The sequence below is a fragment of the Protopterus annectens genome, chromosome 1.part0, assembly GCF_019279795.1.
Source record: "Protopterus annectens isolate FY-2018-M chromosome 1.part0, PAN1.0, whole genome shotgun sequence".
Taxonomy (NCBI): Eukaryota; Metazoa; Chordata; order Ceratodontiformes; family Protopteridae; genus Protopterus; species Protopterus annectens.
The window spans coordinates 1,813,962,570-1,813,985,034 of NC_056725.1; the positions used below are offsets into that span (position 1 = coordinate 1,813,962,570).

The 22,465-nt window shown below is 38.6% G+C and overlaps 1 protein-coding gene across 3 annotated transcripts in view; it reads right to left on the reverse strand.

Moving 5' to 3' along the window:
* GHR (growth hormone receptor) overlaps positions 1–22,465 on the reverse strand; it is a 1,761,548-nt gene that overhangs the window by 262,249 nt on the left and 1,476,834 nt on the right. The window lies entirely within an intron of this gene.

Here is a 22,465-nt window from a genome sequence, read left to right on the forward strand (position 1 = left end):
CAAGCCCATTAACCTCTTAATGCTTCAAGACTGTTCCTCAACAGTGGACCACAAAGCTCAATGAAGTCATCTAGTTAACAAACTTAAATGAACAAGTATCTAACTCAGTCTTGTACTGCTGGAAAAACACTCTCTGCTGGTCTCACTTCCACCATTCATGTTGCAAGAACAATTTCCATCCTTTTCTCCAAGTCTTCATTCACTTGATTCTTTGTACCAGAAACACTGCTCTGGACACCTAGTCCCTTTCCACAATGGGAAAATGGACTCTAATGGAGCTTCACCCAGCCCTATTTTTAATGAAGTATCATAACACAGAGTTTCCAGTTTTAGGTTTGCATAGTTAAAACTTTTTCCATCAGACTGGCAGGTGCCCATTTGTTAGCTCCATTGGTTAAGTCACATTTTCCAGGCAGGACAATGTCACTAACATAATCAGTACACCTTCAGCTGGTTTGTTTTCTGAGTTCATGCTCTTAATCAATCACATTTTTTATTAGAATTCCCTACTCTCAAATGTACTGTCCCTTAAATCACAAGGTGAAGTATTGATCTTAAGTTTGTTTAACATTTAATACAGAAGAACAGAAATTTTTGTCAACAATCTTAAATGTAAATGCTGACAGTACCAAAGTGGTTCTTGCAGTTACAGAACCATTTAACTTTTTCCAAGAGAACACAATGATGTTCATATCTTGAGGAAAAGGAGGACAACTTCAACCACATTCTGAAGATAAACATGCCCTGTGGGCCTAACCACAATATCAGCACAGTCCTAGTGGGCTATGTAAGAATCCACCTAGGAAGCCACAAAGGCAGTCCAATTTACGTATTCCTTAAATCTAAACAAGGGAAGTCTGCAAGCTTTTCCAACATCTGGTATACATACAGAATACTAGAGTCTGGAGAGGTGAAATGAAGAGGTGGGAGGCTCCAATAGTTAGGCAGAGTATTCTCTCTTTTGCTGCACCTACTCAGAACTTTAGACTCTCCGTCTGATGGCAGGGTGACACAATCCCATGGCCTCTAGGACCTGTGCTGAACTACAGAGTGAACATAAGTGCTGATTCCAGGATGCTTGTTAAGACTCAAGTCCCTTTAGGTAATGACTTAATCTTCCTCCTGCATATTACCAGGCTACCAAAATAGCATCTCTAATAACTGGCTCTATGTGACGGAGTAACTCAGGACTACTCTGTCATCTTTTTCAATTAATCATACTGGTGTGCTTTGTGGGGAAAAGGAGAACCAAAGGCCAGCCCATATTAGATCTCAAAAGCCTCAATAATTCTGCAAATTGGAGTCAAATGGGGAAACCATGGAGGTGGGGAACACACCACTTCTGTATATCTCAGAGAAAATGGTCTCCAATTCTTCAGATTCCTCATATAAGTTAGAGATTATGTAGTCTCCGCCCCAATTTGCTCCAGGTGTAAACTTATGCATTGTCTGATTAATGGACAAAAAGGCAACTGCTGTTTGCTGACCGCTGGGTGATACAGAACCCCTTCATTAAAGTATAAGCAGTAAGAGTAAATAAAGGCTGAGTGATGAAGACCTGCTCTGATCCTAGCAAAGACATCAGGCCATACATGCTAATAGTATAGGTCATGAACCTACAAAACTCACCCTTGCCAAACACTGAACTTTAATTAGATGCTAAGGTCTTGAGTATCAAACTCTGGTGTGGAATCACAGTAGTTTCCTCTCAGCTTGGGCTTACAAAGAAAAGCACAGTATTACAGACTAAAGAAAAAGGTTCAACATGCATATCTACTTAACAGCCAGATGCATCAAGTACAGTCTGAACATGCATTGCAACAAGCTTTAGCATCTAATTTAATCCATTGTATCCAATGTATCTACCTAAAATACACATCCAAACACGGTCTTTCACAAGCTGTTAAGCAAAAAATTACTGGGTCACTCAATAGAAGGGGGGGTCTGCCACTAAGTAGTTTGTACTCAACTCAGAATGCCACATCAAGCCATCAAAATCTCAAATTCATGCCCAGTACTGCTTCACAAAGCTCCAAGAAGACATTTATCAGTTAATCTTTGGGAAAACTGGTGTTTATCACCCCTCAGTTAAGTGATACTAAGAAAATCATAACTGGAAGGTCACCATGCTGGGATTTATGCTTTCTCCCACTTACTCCCTTTTATCCAAATGTATACAAACTTGAATGTAGCATGAATATACATGGGTGTGGGGCTTTCTCTCATGTTAGGAGCCTGGGGTGTTTTTTGTGGCTTCATAACTCTGAGAGTGCCACCCTTTTTATATAATTTCCTATGGTTTCAAGGTTCATGTAATTGTATACCAATTAAATGAGATGCAATTGTTTTATTCATAGTATATCTAAACTTATGACTCTTTCTCCTTAAACTGTATGCATTTTCTTCATAACAACTACTTTCTATTACATTCACGCACAAACAAAATACATTTAAAGAGCAAAGACAAGCCTTTTGTAGTGCTGGATGATGGACTAAATTGACGTCTCATCTACTGCAGTTGGTGCATACTTCTCAACCTCTTCACACAGTGTGGGCAAAGCCTAAAATAATGAGAGGACAAAGGCCTAAAAACAGGGCCATTTTTTAAATGTTGCTCTTATAAACTTATCCTTAAAAAGAGTCTATGGGCCTAGTCAGTTAAATAAAGACATTTTATACACATACATACACACACACACACACACACACACATATATATATATATATATATATATATATATATATATACTCACACATACATATATATTTATTTATCCATATTTATATGTGTACAGTCATAGACAGACACACACACCTATACTGTCTCTCTTTTTATATAAAATGTGTCATTCATGTTGTCGAATGGTGCAAAGACCAGCAAAAGACATAAAAAATCTAGTTACCTGAAATTGCTGGCCTTTGCATGTGCAAGACTGCTGTAGAGCAGGGAATGGGAATTTGTCCTCTCCCCACTAAAATGTGGAGTAGATACACACACACACACACACACACACACACATATATATATATATATATATATATATAAATAATATGTGTGTGTGTGTGTGTGTGTAGCAGGAGGTATGAGAGGTGGAAAAGAAAAGTTGTTCAAGTATTTCAAGTTTACTTTTATTTATTTATTTTTCAGTGGTTGAGTTTAGATGATTTTTTTTGACTACTATTTGGTTGGACATTTTTGATTTCAAATACTTGATATAAACTCATGTACATCAGCGTGTGTCTCTGTGTATTTTTCCACATATATACTCAACACTACAACTGAAAAAGTGGGCATTGGTCGTGTCTCAATAAAATCACTTGTTACCAGCTTGACAAACGCCTATATGTACAGTGACAGAAAAAGAAGAGTCACACGCATTTTAACGAAACATGCGTTTAATTAGTGCACTGTTCAGTACTTTTTACTGCAGTAGCTAAATCAAAAACAAACAGATAAAGCACAGTAAATGTTTACAACTCGAGAGCACCTCAGAGTACAATTTGTGCAATCACAACTTGAAGTGGACAATGCATCCAAAACAAATTCTAACAAACAATCCATGGCTGTAAAGCCAAATGTTTCCCCCTCAAAAACAAAATGTGATTACTTGCTGCATACAACCTAAACTCTGTATGGAATTACATTTCATCCACCCCTACATTACAAAGAAAGAATAAAATGCTGACACCTTGCATATCATATAATGAAGTCCATTTTCAATGATGATTAAAGCATTTACAACGGATTACTAAGTCACTAATCAGAGTACTTTCTGATAAAGTACTCCAAGAGATATGAATCGCCTGTCATGGTATGATTCAAAACTATATTTTTTGAACGCATGTATTATTAACTTGTCAGACATATTAAAACATTAACATATGAACTCCATTTAAGATGCTCCATTAAATTAGACAAAAATAAAATCATAGTAAGAATAAAGTTTTCTAAATTACTATTTGAATAACATTTTAGCACACAGAGATCATGCATCTGAAGAGAAAACTGAAATAGCCAAAGACTATTCATGAACAAAACTGTAGTTTTGACAACAAAATACTACAGATGTGAAATACGGAAATTATCTGTCTTCAACTGCTTGATGAAAAATCAGGACAAAAAAAATTAAACAGACTGGAAGTTTTTTGTTCTAACTAATGGTACTATTCACGTAACAGAAAGGAATAACAGAAGTTGCAATGCACACTTGTTTAAAGAAAAAGTCTGTAAATATAATAACTATTTAGTGAGTCTATTCTTTACTAATTTGTCACATCATCATACAATTATAGAATGAGCAGAGTAAAATTTGAAGAGAAAAGTGGGGGTACAAACATACATACACACATACAAATATTATCAAGCGCGAACATTAATGTCCCTGTAACCTGCCAATATACCAAAACAGTTCTTCCTATAAGTGTCCAGGCTGGTCTTAAAAATATCTAAACTAGTGCTTGCTTTAATGTAATTTGATAGTCTATTTCATCCCGGGAACTACAGTCCCATCAGTCTGACAAGCCTGATCTGCAAAGGCATGGAATGCATTATCATGGAACTTATAAACAAAGACATTGGCAACCTCCAGACACTTGACCCCACCCAGTTTGGATTTGTGAAGGGCCTATCTTGTCTCCTGAATCTAACTGACTTCTTCGAATCAGTCTCCAGAGCTGTGGACGAGGGTAAGGAGGTCCACACAGCCTATCTGGACCTCGCCAAGGCCTTCAACACCATCCCCCACTCTGGAATCATAGATAAACTTACTAAGCTGGGCATAAATCCCTACGTTACTCGATGGGTTGCCAACTGGCTTACTGACAGAACCCGGACTGTAATAGCCAACTCCAAATCCAGCTCCAGACAAGTGACAAATGGAGTACCTCAGGGTTCAGTCCTGGGACCACTCTTGTTTGGCATCTACTTCTCTGAAGTACAGGCCAACACTAAGGGACTCTGGCTAACAAAATTTGCAGATGACTGCAAACTGGGAGCCATTATTGAATCCCCAAATTATGTGGATATTCTACAAAAGGGCCTTACAGAAACAGATGCCTGGTGCCAGAGCCATGGGCTCAAGCTTAATGCCAAGAAATGTATAGCCATCCCCTTTGGAAAAAAACATGTACCCATGAACTACCACATAGGTGGCAGGACACTAAACATCGAAAGTGTGATGACAGACTTAGGGACACAAGTGGACAGTGGCCTCACTTTCGATAAACACATCGCCACAACAGTCAGGAAATCCTTCTACGTGGCACACCTCATCGCTAAGGGCTTTTCATCTCGAAAAAAGGAGGTCATTCTCCCACTGTACTCATCCCCTCATTAGACCCACTGTAGAGTATAATGCCCCATTTGGTATGTACCTCACAAGACAACAGCTGGAAAGGCCACAGAAATACCTCACTAAAAGAATCACAGGCCTAAAGCAGATGCCATATGCTGACAGTCTAAAAAAAAAAACTCCAGCTATACTCTGTGGCATATTGTCTACTCAGAGGCAATCTCTGCTTAACATACAAGGCCATGTCAAACCCTGAGCTGTTGGACATGCTCCACTTAAAGAAATCCCAATCCCTCAGAGTCACACACTCCAGGGATCTAAACCTTATCATCACAATGAACAAAACATGCTGGAGGGATAGGTTCCTGACCCAGAGACTCCCCATACTCTGGAATAGACTGCCCATACATGTCAAAAAGAGCACCTAATTGGCCCTCTTCAAAAGGAACCTTGATGATTGGATGGGAGATAGGAAATTCACCCTGGGGATCATGTCAGTCACCCTGCTAGACAGGGGCCCAGAGAAGTAAATATTGTGGAAAAAAATTTCCAGGGAATTGTCATGGCTAGGCTTGCATAGGCCTTAGGGCCGATAGCCTAGTACCAACCTATGAACCTATATAGAATCTTCTACATAGGTTGCCGAATGATTTTTAACTATTTTTTGATAACCCCAAACATTCCCAGAGATAGTTGTCTCTAAATGCCCTATATACCTGAAATACGGACTCTTTTTAAATACCTATAGGAGACACTGTACAGGTTCAGATACTTTAACTTAAATTTTCACATTCATGGATGCCCTTGGTATAGTTTTGCTGTACTCTTTACAGTTTACTCATGCGTGTTTTCTTATAAGCTTTCCATATTGTTATTCCATGTTCAAGTTTGGGTCTAATATAACTAACAAATAATGACGTCTTCATTTCTGATTTACTAGACTTTATAAATCTTTTTATACAACCTATAGTTCTATAACTATCACTACCCAACTGGTTGATATGATTAGAAAAACTTAAAGCTGGATCTACCCCTATACTCAGGTCCTTAAATGAATGTACAGTTTCAATCACTGTGTGCTGTATTAAATAGTCACCTTTCAATTTATGTCTCCCAAATCTCATAAGCTTAGTTTTTGATATATTTATCAGCATATTATCCTCCTGTGCCCAAATGGTCAATTTAATGAAATTATTTTGCAGACATGCCCTATCTGTAACACATGGAATCAGTTTACCCAATTTCAGGTCATCTGCATACAGACTGCAGAACACCTCAGATGAAAAAGATAAAGATGAAGTTCTTTTGCAGACATGCCCTATTTATAACACATACAAACAGTTTATCCAATTTCAGGTCATCTGCATACAGACTGTAGAATACCTCAGATGAAAACGATAGAGCTGAAAGATACAATCTAAACAAGTATGGGCCTACAACAAAGCCTTGTGGACACCTTGACTGTAACCAACAATTTCAGCTGTCCAACTGCAGTATAATATTTGCCACGTCCTATTTGTAAGCCATGCAGCTATCCATCTTATCAAGAGTAAACCAATACTTAGTTGTTCTAATTTATTGCTCAGTCTTTTGTGTATGACCCAGGCAAAAGCTCAAGTTAAATCTATATAAATTACATCACAGCACAGTTTTTAATTTATAGCTATTATATTGTTATATAACATCATGCTATGGGTGGTGATAGATCTATTTCAAAATATGCATGTTATTATATGGTTTCAAGTCCAAACCAACCTTTCCAAATGACAATAACTTATCCAATAATATTATCTTCTCCATTAGTTTTTCTACAACATGAAAATAGACTTAAGGGTCTATATGACTCTGGATTTGTCGTACTCCCCTTTCACTTAAAGACAAGTTTAATAACTGCATGTCTCCAATCTTGAGGAACCTCCCCATATTTATATGACCTAGTAAATAGATATAATGGTTCTGTAAGTTCTTGAAGAAGTCTTCTCAGGTCATTATTTCTAATCCTGTCTCCTCCCAGTGTTTTGCTTGGATCCAGTTTGCATGACTGTTTTTCAATATAATCTATTTTGATTCCAGTCGTAAGGTTAGGTGGATGTCATTAGAACAACTTAGCACCCCTCTTTGTGGAGCCAAACTGTTTTACATAAGATTTTGTACATATATCTATAGTCTGTTGCATCTGAGAATAAATTTTAGAATCTGCACAGTTTATAAGTTGTATGCCTTTACTCCTTCCACATCTTATATATCGATAACAGGGTTTCCTGTTATGCTCGATACCTTTATATAAATTTTCTTCAAATTTTTCTGGATCTTGTTTCATACTATGCTTAGTTTGTCCACCTTGTTTATTTCAGTTTTCAAAGTTGTAGTTCAACCTCTTTTCAATTTATTACATCTTTTTGTCTTTCACCTTAAATCATGTATCTTTTCTTATGGAACTGGATCCCCCTGACACTGTATGCCTAAACACTGATGTTAAACATTTTTTTTTTTTGCACTCAGAAACTTTCCACATTCCTTCTGTAGTTTTTACACTGAATGCACAACTCCAATTAGTTTCTGGCAAATTTAAGTCCTCAGCCACTATTATTCTTCCTTCCTCTGTTTCATGCAAGAAATTTATGAATTCCTCTACGTTATCAGCACTTGACGTTGGAGGTCTATACACTCCAGCAAATTTTATATGTTCCAGGATTATCTTTATTGCCACAGTTACATAATCTATAGTACTGGTGTTGTCAATGAAAATGTAATAATCACAGGTCTCATAACTATTCTTGATTCCTATCAAAACACCTCTATCTGATTTTTTGTTAGAAAATCTGTTACAGTAAAAACATTTATACCCTGACAGAACTGGTTTCCAGTCATTGTTCTTTAACCATGTCTCACAAACAATAACATCAATCTTCTGGGAACAGAGAGCATTTCCCAATAAAAAACAATTATTATTAATTCTCCAAGCATTAACAACAATCAGAGATGCATGAAATGTTGCTATCTGTGAAATGTAAAATTTATGACCTAGCAAAAATCCTGCCTTGTGTTTGTCAAATAGTATAAAATATCTGCTGCATGACTTTTTTTCCCTGATCTTGACAAATGCATACCATCATGTCTGAACACGTGTACAAAATTAGGCTCAGATGCTCAACACATTTCCATTTTTTTAAATGGGACATTTTTTCACATAGGTATTTACCCAAAAAATGTTTTTATTCACTTTGACCCAACTCTCCTTTCTATATGTGATTTGTGAAAAAGATGTCCTAACACCAGTACAAGCAACACTACCTTAGAGGGCTGTAAGTTCCCTACTAACAGAACGTCCTTGCGAAAGAGATCATTTGTACAGACATGAATAAAAACAGACTCATACTTCAGTACATTAAGGCATTCTAAGGCTTGCTTATCTCACATCCTCTATTTATGCTCCTAGCAAGCATAACACTATTCAATGTTCATTATCTTCTCTGTAAATTTAAGTACGAGTTCCTCTAAAAACTTAATCTCCCATTACAAGAATATCTTTTCTGACCAGATCTGAAGAATCTTCAGCTTCAAATTCAATAATATCAGCTCTATAAATTTTTACAAAGGAAGGATCTTCATCACCATTAACTTTATTAATCCCACTGTTTTCACTGTGTACTCATTTGCAAGCATATGATTCTCATCTAGCTGGCTTTGTATATCCACAGCTTGAGCCATGTTGTCAACGTTTTCTTACAATAATGTTATTTAGTCCTTCCACTTTCAACTTTGATTTCTTTCTTGTTACCTGTCCCTTGTCTCTTTTTTTCCTACTGTCAATTTTGGAAAAATGTTGCCTTCTCTACACTGAAGGTTTTCTGATGGAAAAACGTTATTCTTCCTTATAATCAGTATGCTACATAACCAGTGTCCTTTTTAGTATGTATTCGCTTTACTTTACAGACGTTTATCAGTCTGTTTTCTTCCTTGATAATTTGTTGTGAACTTCTTCCTTTTTTTTTTATTTCCTTCTTAACACACTGAATCCTCAAGATTGCTGAACACTTGTATCCAGAATTCCAAAGTTGTCAGGGGCACCATCTTGCTTCATAGGAATTGAGTGAATTTTACAGACAATAGACACATTATTTCCTAAATCTATTCTATTTGCTCTTTGTCTAACATTATTTATCTCACCAGTCCAATCATTAATAAATGTAACAGTTCTCCAAGACGTGCCAATTGTACAAGTGCAATCATCATCTGTAAGTCTAGACTTACTACTAATAATAAGCAAACCATCCAACTTTTGACGTGAGGAACACAGATCACCAGTGTTATCAGGTGTTACATTTAAATATACATAGCATTTATTACAATGTACAAGGCATTTGTGGTTTAGCAAATCATTAAAGGTATCCTCATTTAAGGAATCCATACTCAGCTTCAAATGAATAAAAGAAAAGAATAATCAAAATCAGTTATTACAGAATTCAAAGATAACTTAAATCATCTTCTATGAGAAAAATCACACAAGCAGTATAATTTAAAGTACAGTAAAGTTGGTGCTCTGAACATACACATTCTGAAAGTCAGACAAAAACTGGAATTTCTTTACTCTCTGTATCGTTCACAGTTGCACCTCTTTTTAACAATAAAGATCAATAAATTACAAACCAAGACAGGATTGTTTAGATAAGCTCTGGATTGTCCTTTCTGCAGTCTGTGTGACTTTGCAGCTGAAAGTCCCTTAGGAAGCCTAGATATTTCCAGTCTAAAAGCAATCCTTTTCTAACAAACAGTGAAAATTAAAGGTAAAACAACAAAATATAAAATAAAGGTAAATCTTCTTGTCTACAAGCTATCCCTTCCTTCCTATGAACAGTGGAAAATAGTAAGAAATACAAATTCAAATAAAACTTCTCTTACCAGGCAACTCCACAGTAAATCACAAACCAAGACAGGATTGCTTAGATAATCTCTCCTCATTTTCCTTGTCCCTGATATTCTGCTGAATAGTCATCCTGAAATTATTTCTGTATCAAATTCACAAGTTCATGCCTTTCCAAATGTGCCTCATGTAGCAATGCTATCTGCACTCTGCATTTCCTAACATAATTCAATACTCGTCCTTTTTGTCTATGCCCGTGATGCCATTCACATTCCAAAATAACATGGAAAGTGTAGTCATTATAATGTTATTATTCTCACCTGTAATATAAGACAGCTTTTTTTAAAATTCTATTTCCAGCTTTTGTGTTACAAGCACCCATTAAAGTTTGGCAGGTTAATGTTTCATACAATTGTTTCTTGTCATCTCCATCTGAACCTATGCTACATATTACGAGACATTTTGTTTTAATGAAAACCCTCAAAAATACATTCCCAGAACTCCCCAATAGACCATTAACTTAAAACAAATACACAAAACTATGGACATCTTCAAATGATGAAGTTTAACCCTCCTGATAGGAACAATTGTCTCAAATCAACAGCTGCACCCATAGGCATTACATAACCTAAAATTAAGGTTATCCAAGCTAATGCACATGTTACACCCTGTGCTCCTATTTACACTGTTGTTTATTCTTGTATTATCTTTATATCCCTCCCAGATGTTAAAAACAGCTTGTCTGCTTTCAGAAAACATTACACTGTTCTAGTAAGCACATTAAAGTATTTAGGTACCAGGAAAGGTCTTATCCTTTATTCAGTTCCAGTAATTTCAATTGCTATTTTTTTTATTAAGCTGCTTGCCCTCGTACCTCTTCATTTAGAATTACCTCAACCATCTCCCTGGGGCGATACTATGAACCAGCGCTCCACCTCCTCAGCTCTTCAAGTGAGCTTATTACAGTTAGATCTATAGTATGACTCCCCCCAGATCTTATGGGTTCACAGGTTGGTACTAGGCTATCGGCCCTAGGGCCTATGCAAGCCTAGCCATAACAATTCCCTGGATATTTCTTCCCACAATATTTACTTCTCTGGGCCCCTGTCTAGCAGGGCGACTGACATGATCCCCGGGGTGAATTTCCTATCTCCCATCCAATCATCAAGGTTCCTTTTGAAGAGGGCCAATGAGGTGCTCTGCTTGACATGTATGGGCAGTTTATTCCAGAGTACGGGGAGTCTCTGTGTCAGGAACCTATCCCTCCAGCATGTTTTGCTCATTGTAATGACAAGGTTTAGATCCCTGGAGCGTGTGGCTCTGAGGGATTGGGATTTCTTTAAGTGGAGCATATCCAACAGCTCAGGGTTTGAAATGGCCTTGTATGTTAAGCAGAGATCGCCTCTGAGTAGACGATATGCCACAGAGTATAGCTGGAGTTTTTTTTAGACGGTCAGCATATGGCATCTGCTTTAGGCCTGTGATTCTTTTAGTGAGGTATTTCTGTGGCCTTTCCAGCTGTTGCAGATGTCTTGTGAGGTACTTACCAAACGGGGCATTATACTCTATAATGGGTCTAATGAGTGATGAGTACAGTGGGACAATGACCTCCTTTTCTGGATGAAAACCCCTTAGTGATGAGGTGGTGCCACATAGAAGGATTTCCTGACTGTTGTGACGATGTGGTTATGAGACCACTGTCAACCTGTGTCCCTAAGTCTCTCATCACACTTTCGATGTTTAGCGTCTTGCCACCTATGTGGTAATTCATGGGTACATGTTTTTTTCCAAAGGGGCTAACTATATATTTCTTGCTTGACATGTATGGGAGTCTTCATTAAAGTGCAAAAATAAATAAATAAATAAAAGTTTCTTCTACTGTCAAACTATACAGGTGGCCAGATATATGACACACCCTACCCCAGCCATTCAAGATCCTGCTTCTGTGCCTTGCCACCAACCCTTCATCAACATATTTTATTACCAAAAAGTAATATTTTAAACTATAGTAAACAGTTGCTACAGTTTACACCTTGCCTGCAAAGAGAGCTACAGTGTTCAGGTCTGACCACAAATGCAATACCGCTTGCATAAAAAAAGAGACGGGATCAGCTGTTTGCACCTACACTTTGCACCCAGGGAAGTTGACTCTCTCACCTGCTCTAGCTATGCTACTGCCCTCAGCAAACAATGGCCAAAACTCTCTAAATGGATTGCCTGCACCTGCAGTCAATTTATCTCCATGGAAAAATAAGAACAGAATGTATATCTGCCCTTAGCGGCAGACTTCTCAACTCACACTGGTCATTTATTTACTAAAGGAAAAACTTTTTGTTATAAGTACAGTGTTCTCTTATTTTTAAAGCTGACATGCTTACACAAAAAATTATTAGTCAAGTGCATTAATACATATATTCACCTGTACAAAAATAAAATAAAACATCTCAATTCGACATGTATTATATTATCAGTGCACTTTTACATCCCATCCCCACCTCCAATGTCCCAAGATTACAGCATATTAACTTAAACATGCTTTGTTCAGCCTTTCTTCTCTTTTTACATTGTAATGCCTACATTTCTTAAAACTAAAAAAGTAAAACAATGACTTGTTTACTTTAGTATCTTTATCACATACAACAATCATTGAAAATGCTTTACTATGTAACATGCAATTTATATCATGAAATGTTTTATACAACTATAGTTAAGATCTAAATTGTTTACTTGCAGTTCCTTTTTTTCCTTTTAATGTCCTTCCAAACATTAACATGGAATGGATTATATGCCTTTCAGTCCCCTCCCTCCACAAAAGTTTAACAGAAGTCCAATCTTTCTCAGCCACTTTTTCTTGTAAAACCATACTTCACAAATGTGATTAATGCTTTATAGTATCACATGTATTCACTAATTTCGCTGTTGTTGGTCTTCTTCATGTTTATCTCCATCTCTGAATCCAAGACATAGATTGAAGTCCAAGACACTCCCAATTCTTTTAGTAACCTCCTGTGTTTTCTTTCTGTCTCTTAAGCATTTTCCGTTAGAACACTGGAAAGAGTTTCACTGTCACAGGCTCTCTATGAGCTTTACTATCAGAAGAATGAATCACCTTCTATTTGACGGCTAACTTGTTGTTGGACAAACTTTTGTATTTCCTCCTTATCCTGTTCTGCATCAACAATATTACTTTGATCCTCCAGGAAGAAATATTCTTAAGATAGGTGGAAACTTTTCTGATTGCTGGGAGAAATTTGATTATCTTTTTGCCTGGTGTACAGTAAATAATCATTTTCCACAAGCACTCTGTCTCCAACTTTCAATACTTTGCCATTCTGCCACAGTTTTGTTAACATCAACCCTTTCTTCTGGTATGATTGCATTGTTAATAATACAGGTAATGGTTGCTTTCTCATGGCCAGGTTTGGTGCATAGACAGAAAGATCTCTTTCCATTAACAAATCATACCCAGGAATACCAGCCCAGTTGCTTATTTGTGCTTTCATAAAATTAACACAGTCTGTGCCTTCAAATTTCTCTGTTAACAGCAGAAAATATTTTTTTCTGGGTGCTCTTTCCTCTAACTCTACCATTTTTTAAAACAGCTTTTCTTGAGTAGTCTCATACTCAACCAGTCTTGTCTTCATTTTGACCTCTGATTTTTGCAGTTTCATCAGTTCATCTTAATAGCTGTTTAAATGTTCTTCCATTTGTTTCTAGCCTTTTGTTATTTGACTTGATATACTCCTTCAATGTTTTACTTATTTTACACAACTCTGAGCACACTTGATTTATTTTTTCCTCTAAATTACTGTTAGACATCTATTGTAGTTGGAGCTTGAGCTGCTTTTTGCTAAACTGCAGGATTCTTCCCAGTGTTTTCTCCTCACCTTTTCTAGTTGATATTCTTTCAGGGTCTCTAAGTTTCTTCTTTGCTGGCATTCAGGAAGTGTACTTACTGGCCAGCAACTGAATTTTACTAAAACTAGCAGAACTATTACCCCTTAAGTCTCAGTTTCTCTTTTCACACAGAGAGAGTAGACGTTAAGCCACTGATCAGTGTGCAGCCATTTTGGAAGTCCAGCATTGTGGAACATTTTTGGACAGTTTCAAGTCTTTTCAGGATATAAAATTACATGAAGATAAACCAACTGCTACAGCCGTAAATTATGTAGCCCAACATGAACTGGTTCAGCGATACCTATATTTAAGGAAACACAATAAGATGGAAGTATTTAGGAGTATGGATTTAGAATGACATCTGCTAATGCGGCTAAGGATATGCGGAAAGAGACCAAATAAAAGATAACACTAAAACTGAGAACCTGGAAGTTTTTGCTCGCAAATATGGACAGCAAGATACAAGCACTGAAAATGTTTTTAGTCTCTTTAGTTTTATATACAAGTCAGGCATATTTTTAACAACCAGAAGAGATGCTGTGAGCAACAATTAAGAAAGAGCTGAAAACATTTTACCTGGGAGGAGAAGAGGCAAGAGCTAAATGGGATAAGCTGGTCCTCCCAAAAGAACAAGTTGGTTTAGGATTACTTGATTTCAAAGGATATTTTAGAGCTATGCAGTTAAGACTCGTATATAATACACGCAGAGGGTTATAACTCAAAGTGGAAAGGGATTATGAAGAAGCGGGGGGTGGGTCAGGAAATGTGGATAAAGTGGTATTTTGGATGCAAATCCTTGAGGTGAATCACCACCACCATACAGAATATTATACTCAAATTTGAAGAAAGTATTCTAAGAACTAAACTAACATGGGAATGGAGAAAGGACATTTCATCAATAGGGATGACTACAAGTAGGGGTACAGAAAATAGGCAAAATGGGGCTGGAATTTACTGGAGAAAACTGGCAAAGGAAACAAGGGATTAGGAGCAAATAACCACCCAGGGATAGGTAACAGCAGGATGAGGCTAAGAAGTTGTTTGAATTTCAAGTTAGTGACTGCCTTCCGTACACCAGTGACTGATATGAGAGTATAGTCAAACAGGAAAGGAAAGAGCAGTCCTAAGTGAAAGACCTTTTCTGGTAGATTTTTTTAGTTGAATCTAGAAGTGAAGCTGCTGTGAAAAAGGGGAAAATGAGTAAGGCACATAAGTTATTGTATAGTAACTATAAAAGTCAGTCAAAGAAGATTAGAAAAGATTGAGAGGAGAGCCTGGAAAAACAATTTAATGGGAACAATAGGAGGACATACACATGACCTAAGTACACAAAGACCAGAAGGTTTAAGATTTAGGCTTGGAAGTGTTTGCATAGGTATTTTTATACCCCAAACAGAATTCAAAGAATTTTCCTCAGATAGCAAAAATATTGGAGGTGTAACAGAGAAGAAAGAGAACTAGAACCAAGTAGTAAGATGGCGGGAGGAGTGAGTCAACAATTTACACAAGAAAAGTACTGTCTTTAAAAATTAAGTGGTCCAAAGTGACTGAAAAGATAGCTGAAAAAATTACAAATCCTGGAAGATTAAAAAATGCCCTCAAATTAATTAAAATACCAAAGGGTAGTCTTTGAGAGGTTGTAAGTATCTCTACAATGACATGGCAAAAGACAGGTGGAGAGGGTCTCTCTTGTAAAAGGGACTATGGGTAAAAGGGAGGAGTTTATCCACTTGAGGATGTTTTAGGTACAAAGCTGCCAAAGTCCTTCCAGCCTTGACTCCTAAAGGTACAGGAAGATGGACCAGTTCTACCACATCTAGGGTTGAAAATGTAAAACCAGGGTATATAAAAAAAAGCACACACTACTCCCCTTTTTATTTGTCTCCAAGATGAAGACTTGAAAGTGTACAAAGTAACTAAAGGAAAGCTGAAAGACCATATCAGAAAAAAATAATAACTGTTCCTAACAGAAAGTGAGTCTTAGTGAAACACTAGATAAAACCCTTTGTGTGTGACAGCCTGGGGAGATCACTACCACAAAGGGCACTTTGATTACATGGGAAACGGGCTCAGAAAAGAGGAAGACGATCCTTTTTGGTTACAAAATTCAGGTACCCCCAACCAAAAAATGAATTTTTAATAACAATGACCTCTTTCAGTACTTACTGTTCTTCTGTGTGCATTTGCTTTGAAAATGCATGTTTTGTTATTGTATGATGTAGTTCCACTTTTAATATTTATTTATTACATTTTACTGTATTGTGTACTTTGCTCCTCTAGACCTTGGATTGTGGATGAAAAGGGTCAAATGACCAGTCCACTTACTCAGTTACCAAATTTCAAATAAATAAACTAACTTATCCTCAGCTAAAGATTCACTTTATATCAGGTTAAGAAAGGTGAGAAGGCACAGACATGCACCTTTTCCATGGATCATCACCAATCTTGATCTAAAAGGTGCAGTATCTGACAATCCTTCCAAAAATTCATAAAGAGCAGACTGGCTGTATAAAGGAGACAAGGTCTGACTGAAGAAATATCTTACTAAAATGGAATATGGAAAGGGGAGAATAGCCAAATGGGTCTCCCTACTAGGAATTATGTTATGCAGTTTTCCGTTGCGCTTGAAAAGATGAGCCCAAGACTGTGCTGCCTGACTCATGTTAAGAGGCACAGATAACTAAGTGATAGTCCCTGTCACTAGACAGTAATGAAATACACCATCTACTTCCCTTTGTTCTGATGAAGAAAGCAGAAACTAGAAAATGTAATTTTCTGATAAGCAAAGACGCTTGTAAGTAACCATACATTCAAAAACCACTATGGCATTTATCTAACTCTGCAACCCTTTATAATCACTTAGTGTGTCTGTTCCGGTCTTTATGTTCTGGACTATTGGCCATATCCTTTGGCATCCAGCAACATACTTAACAATCCCAATATGTATACTATAAATGCATGCAATGCAGTTGTTACCCTATCAGTTCATGTAAAACAGGAGCTTTCTAGGAAAACAAGTCAGGGCATTCATAATCATGCATGAATGCAATACATTCACCATCAGTTTAATAGAAGATAAGACACACCATTATATGTTTCAAAACAGCACTGAAAATATGATGTGCAGACCTTCTCTGTATATGTAATACATTCACACCATTTACTGAAAACAGATTATACAGTTCAAAAAGAGAACAAGTTATTGCATGCACACATACATGTATGAGAATTTACATATCACTTAATACAAAAAGAGACAAATACGTTTCAGAAGGAACATTTTGTCGAGCAAAATGTATGAGCACTGCATTCTCAATGTGCATGACTTATACTTCTGTTAGGCATATTATTTAATTCTTGGACCACAAAATAAATGCGTCAAACAAATGAGTGTTTGTTTCTTGGTTACATGTTCACCAGCATAACTGGACTGCAAAGAGTTACTAAGACTGCAGAATTTTCATGACAAACCATCATTTTGTCTGTATAACTCAAAATTAGCTGACAGACAGTTTAGCTACAGTTTTACAGAGCAGGATGTATACATATCTGGCAAAGAAATGTCACAACCTATTGTATAAATAGTGTGATTTTGGCATCTGCATCCCTTTACTCCCTCATATCTTAGTCTTAAAATTAGAGTAATTTCTGCTTTTGCATCTCTCTACTTCCCCTTGTCTCTGGGGGAGTTCTCTCCTGGTATGCCAGTTTCCTTCTACCTGCCAAGCAATAAACTAGTTGAATGGCTTCCAAATCTGTATTCACACTTGCCCTTTTGGACAAATTGTGGTTGTAGAGTCACAGATCCACCATGTCACTTATACAGACAAATGAATTAAAAAGCCTTAGTAAAAAATACACACAGATAACATACAAACACACTGTGTAAGAATAAAAAATAAGTTATGTCTTACCATAACGTTCCATCTGAGTTGTTGATCTTCTTCCAGTCATCACTGATGGGGGTTCGGTTCTGAGCCCTCAGAACTGAGTCAGACTAATACCAAGCTCGCGTACACCAAAAACTCTTGAGCAAAGCTGCTACCCACAATGCCCTTCTCACAGTTACCTCAGATAAAGTTTGCATGCAACATATAGAAGAAACCAGAAAGCAGAGGCCACTTTTGCGCAGAAACCCTGAAACACCACAAGGACCCAGAAGATCCATCAGGAGCCTTTGGTGGGAGACGGTGGGAGGGTGGGATGACTGGCAGAGGATCAACATCTCAGATGGAACGTTATGGTAAGACATAACTTCTTTATCTGAAGTTGTTAATCTTCTTCCTATTCATCACTGTTGGGACAGAATCCCAAGCTACTTGGAGAAGCTGGGTGGCTCTTATGGAAGAACATTCCTGAGAACCATTGCGCCGAAGGCCGCTCTTCCACTGGAGACCAAATCCGATTTGCAATGTTTGATGAAAGTATGGGGTTTAGCCCAAATGGCTGCTGCACAAATGTCATCCATGAAAGCCCTGCAATGAAAGGCAACCAAAGCTGCAATGGCTCTCGTTGAATGAGCTTTGATATGAACAGGTTTAGATTAATTCGCTAAGGAGTATGAAAAGGTAATACAATCTCTGAGCCATTTAGATAAAAGTAACTTTTGATACAGTGCATCCCATTCTTGGACCAGAAAAGGAAATAAACAGCTGATCCGACGTGCGGAAAGACTAAGTCCTGTCCAAGTAGAAACTTAGTTGTCTACGTACGTCCAATGAATGTAGACAGTATTCTCCCTTGTTGGAATAATTTGGAAAAAACACAGGGAGTTCAATGGACTGGTTAATAGAGAAGTCAGACACTACTTTGGGGAGAAAGGATGGATTAGTACGAAGAGATACGCTGTCTTTATTGAAGATTAGATACGGGCTCTTGATGCATAAGGCTTGTAACTCAGATATCCGTCTGGCTGTGATCTCTACCAAAAACAGAGATTTCCATGACAGGAATTTAAGATCACATGCTGCAGCAGGCTCGAAAGGGGGTAGAGAGAGAGAGAGAGAGACTGTAGTACCAGAGAGAGAGTCCATGTCTCTACAGGTTGCCCGATAGGGAGTCTGCTATGAAAAATTCCCTTGAGAAAGGTCTTGCAAAGGCGGGTGGAGATAACAGGAATGCCATCTGAGCCATTATGAAAATTGGAGACAGCTGCTAAATGGACTCGAATAGTAGAAGCTGATACCCCATCGTCAAACAACTCAGAAAGGTACTGAAGTACAGCAGCTGTAGAAGTTGAAAAAGGGTCCAGCAACTGATTATTAGACCTGATAGAGAAACTTTTCCATTTGTCTCTGTAGAGTTTTCTGGTTGATGGCTTATGAGAGGCCAGAATAATATCGCGGACAGGTGATGAGAGGGTTTCCTGCATGGCGACTAATGGAAGTGGAGAAACCAAGCTGTCAGCTTAATAGTGGACAGATTTGAGGGAGTCAACCCTTGTGGGTGAGATATTAGGTCCTAACGAGTGTCTAGGATCCAAGGAGGTTGTAATAGGTGAGGCCGGAAAAAGGGCAACCATACTTGTTGTGGCCAAAAAGGGGCAATGAGAATCACTTTGCAGCTCAACCAAATTGCTTTCTTTAGAAATAGGGGTATCAGAGGTATCGGAGGATAAGCATAGAGGAGACCCGCGGGCCAATCATGAGTCAAAGCGTCTCTCGGTGATTGCCCGTCTGGGGAAAAGAGGGCAAAGTAGCTGCTGCATTTTTTGTTTGAAGGGGAAGCAAAAAGATCTCAGCAAGGCTGGCCCCAATGGCAGAAAATTTCTGCCATCACATTCAGGTTGAGAGACCACTTGTGTAGACGGAGGATGCATCTGCTCAGTCTGTTCGCAATCACGTTGGAGCTCCCAGAGATATGCGCTGCTATCAGAAAGCAGTTGGAAGCTATTGCCCAATGCCAAATTCTCATGGCCTCTCGACATAGGGGGTTGGATTTGGTCCCTCTTTGTTTATGTACCAGACTACAGGCATATTGTCCAAGTGTACTGCAATTGTTCCCGACAGAAGTAGTGGATGAAGTGCCTGCAACACTAACAGCACCGCTTTCAACTCCAGGACGTTGATATGCAAGTTGGCCTCCAAGCTGGAACACGTGCCTTGGACTGTCTTTCCCTGAAAATGCACCCCCCCTATCAGGTAAGCATCCGTGGTCACCGTGGCATTTGGTTGAGAAGTCTGGAAGGGGCAGCACCAAAGATTTTTGTTTGCTCTCATCCACCAAAGAAGGTCTTGCTTGCAGGAATCAGTGATGAGGATCTGCGAATTTAGAGAATAAAGACTGGATACCCACCGGGACAAAACATTGTAACAGTCTCATATGCAATCTTGCCAGGGGAACAATCGGAATGGCTGCCGCCATAGACTCCAGAGCCTGTAGAACTTCCCTTGTTGACACCTTCCTTTGACAGAGTATCACCTGTACTTGTAATCTTAACCTTTGAAGTCTGTGAGGTGGGAGAGAGATCTGATGCCTACAAACTCCACCAGTGCTACAGTGTAGCGGAGGGCCATGACCAGTAGGCGCTTGGTGGGGGCGGAGAGGAGCCGATTGTCTAAATATGGAAACACCTGGAATCCCTTCAGTCTCAGATGAGCTGTTACCACTGCTAGGCATTTTGTGAACACTCTGGGGGCCACAGAGAGACTGAACCGCAGGGCTCTGAACTGGTAATGATTGGCTCCCAGCCGGAACTGAAGGAGACTCCTGGAGCTTTTGTCCATTTTGATGTGGTAATAAGCATCCCAGAGGTCTATCAAGCACATCCACACACCCTCCCCTCCCAAAGAAATGGGAGAATGGATTGTATCATGACCATGCGGAATTTGGTTTGAACCACTAATTTGTTTATTTGGCTGAGATCTAAAATGGGTCTCCAGTCCCTGATCTTTTCTGGCACCAAAAAGAATCTTGAGTAAAAACAGGAATCGCACTGGTCTGGGAGGACTTTGTTGGATAATTCGTTTATGACACAGCTTTCTTATCTCTGAATCTGCCTCCTCCCTTTGATTGGATAGAACTTTGGGAAGGCATTATGGAGGTTTTGGGTAAGATATTAGGGGGATGTAATAACCTCTGGTAATTATTCTCTGCACCCACTGATCGTCTGTAATAGAGTGCCAGGGAGCTTGGTGCAGAGAAAACGTACAGTTTTGTACCTACCATAAATGTAGATGTTCGAGTGTATACACTGCTACAGTCATTACACTTGGGTTATCCTGCCATCAGGTGTTCCCTCAGTCGGCCCGAGTTCCAAAGTCTTGGTCTGGCGTCAGTTGCTGTCGCTTCTTCACTGACGTCAGTGCGCTAGGGGTATATAAGATGCAGCCGACGCCATTTTCTTCAGTTTTTCTTGCCCCAGATGTCAGGTGCCCCCAAAAAGGTAGGCAATGTAAATTGCTAATAAAACATACATAAGAAAAGCAATAAAAAACTTTGTTACCAGCAAATACTCCCCAAAGGGTAGAAGGGTTAGATAAGTACCAGTAAGTAAGAGGGGAAGGAGGGAGGGTAACCTAGACTGCAGCAGTGTATACACTCGAACATCTACATTTATGGTAGGTACAAAACTGTACTATGTTCATCGTGTTACACTGCTGCAGTCATTACACTTGGGTAGAATCCCAAAGCTGAGGTAGGATGGCTGGTTCTATAAAGCATTAGGGGTGGCTATAAGACCCTGCAGCACTGCAGTGGCAAAGCCAACTCTGGATTTAGAGTAAAGAGGCAGATGGTAATGCTTGGTGAAGGTATGTACAAAACTCCAAGTTGCTGCTTCCAAAATGTCCTTGGTAGGTACTCCTCTGAGGTAGGCAGTTGACGTGGCTTTTGCCCTGGTGGAATGAGACCTAATGTGTTAGGTACAGTTTTCCCATGGTGTGTATAACAGAAATGTATGCAGTGCCCTATCCATTTTGAAATGGTCTGTTTGAAATGGCTTTTTCCCTGTGTTCCTGCAGCATATGCTACAAACAATTGCTCAGTTTTTCTGAAAGCTTTCATTTTGTCCAAGTAGAAGCGTAACTGCCTGTGTATGTCCAAGGAATGCAGTAGTCTCTCCCCTTTATTCTGTGGATATGGATAAAAAGTTGGTAAGTGAATAGTTTGGTTTAAAGCCACACTTGATACCAGCTTTGGCATAAAAGTAGGGTTTGTTCTTAAAGACACCCTGTCTTGGTGAAAAATGATGAAAGGCTCCACTGCCATTAGTGCCTGTAATTCTGAAACTCTTTGTGCTGAGGTTATTGCCAGGAGCAGAGCAGTTTTCCAAGAGACATATTTTAAGTCTGCTGAGTTAGCTGGCTCAAAAGGAGGCAAAGTTAATTTTTCCAAGACGAAGTTGAGGTCCCAAGTTGGAGTTGGTGCTCTACGGGGCGGTCTTATGTTTTTAGCCCCTCTGAGGTACTGTTTT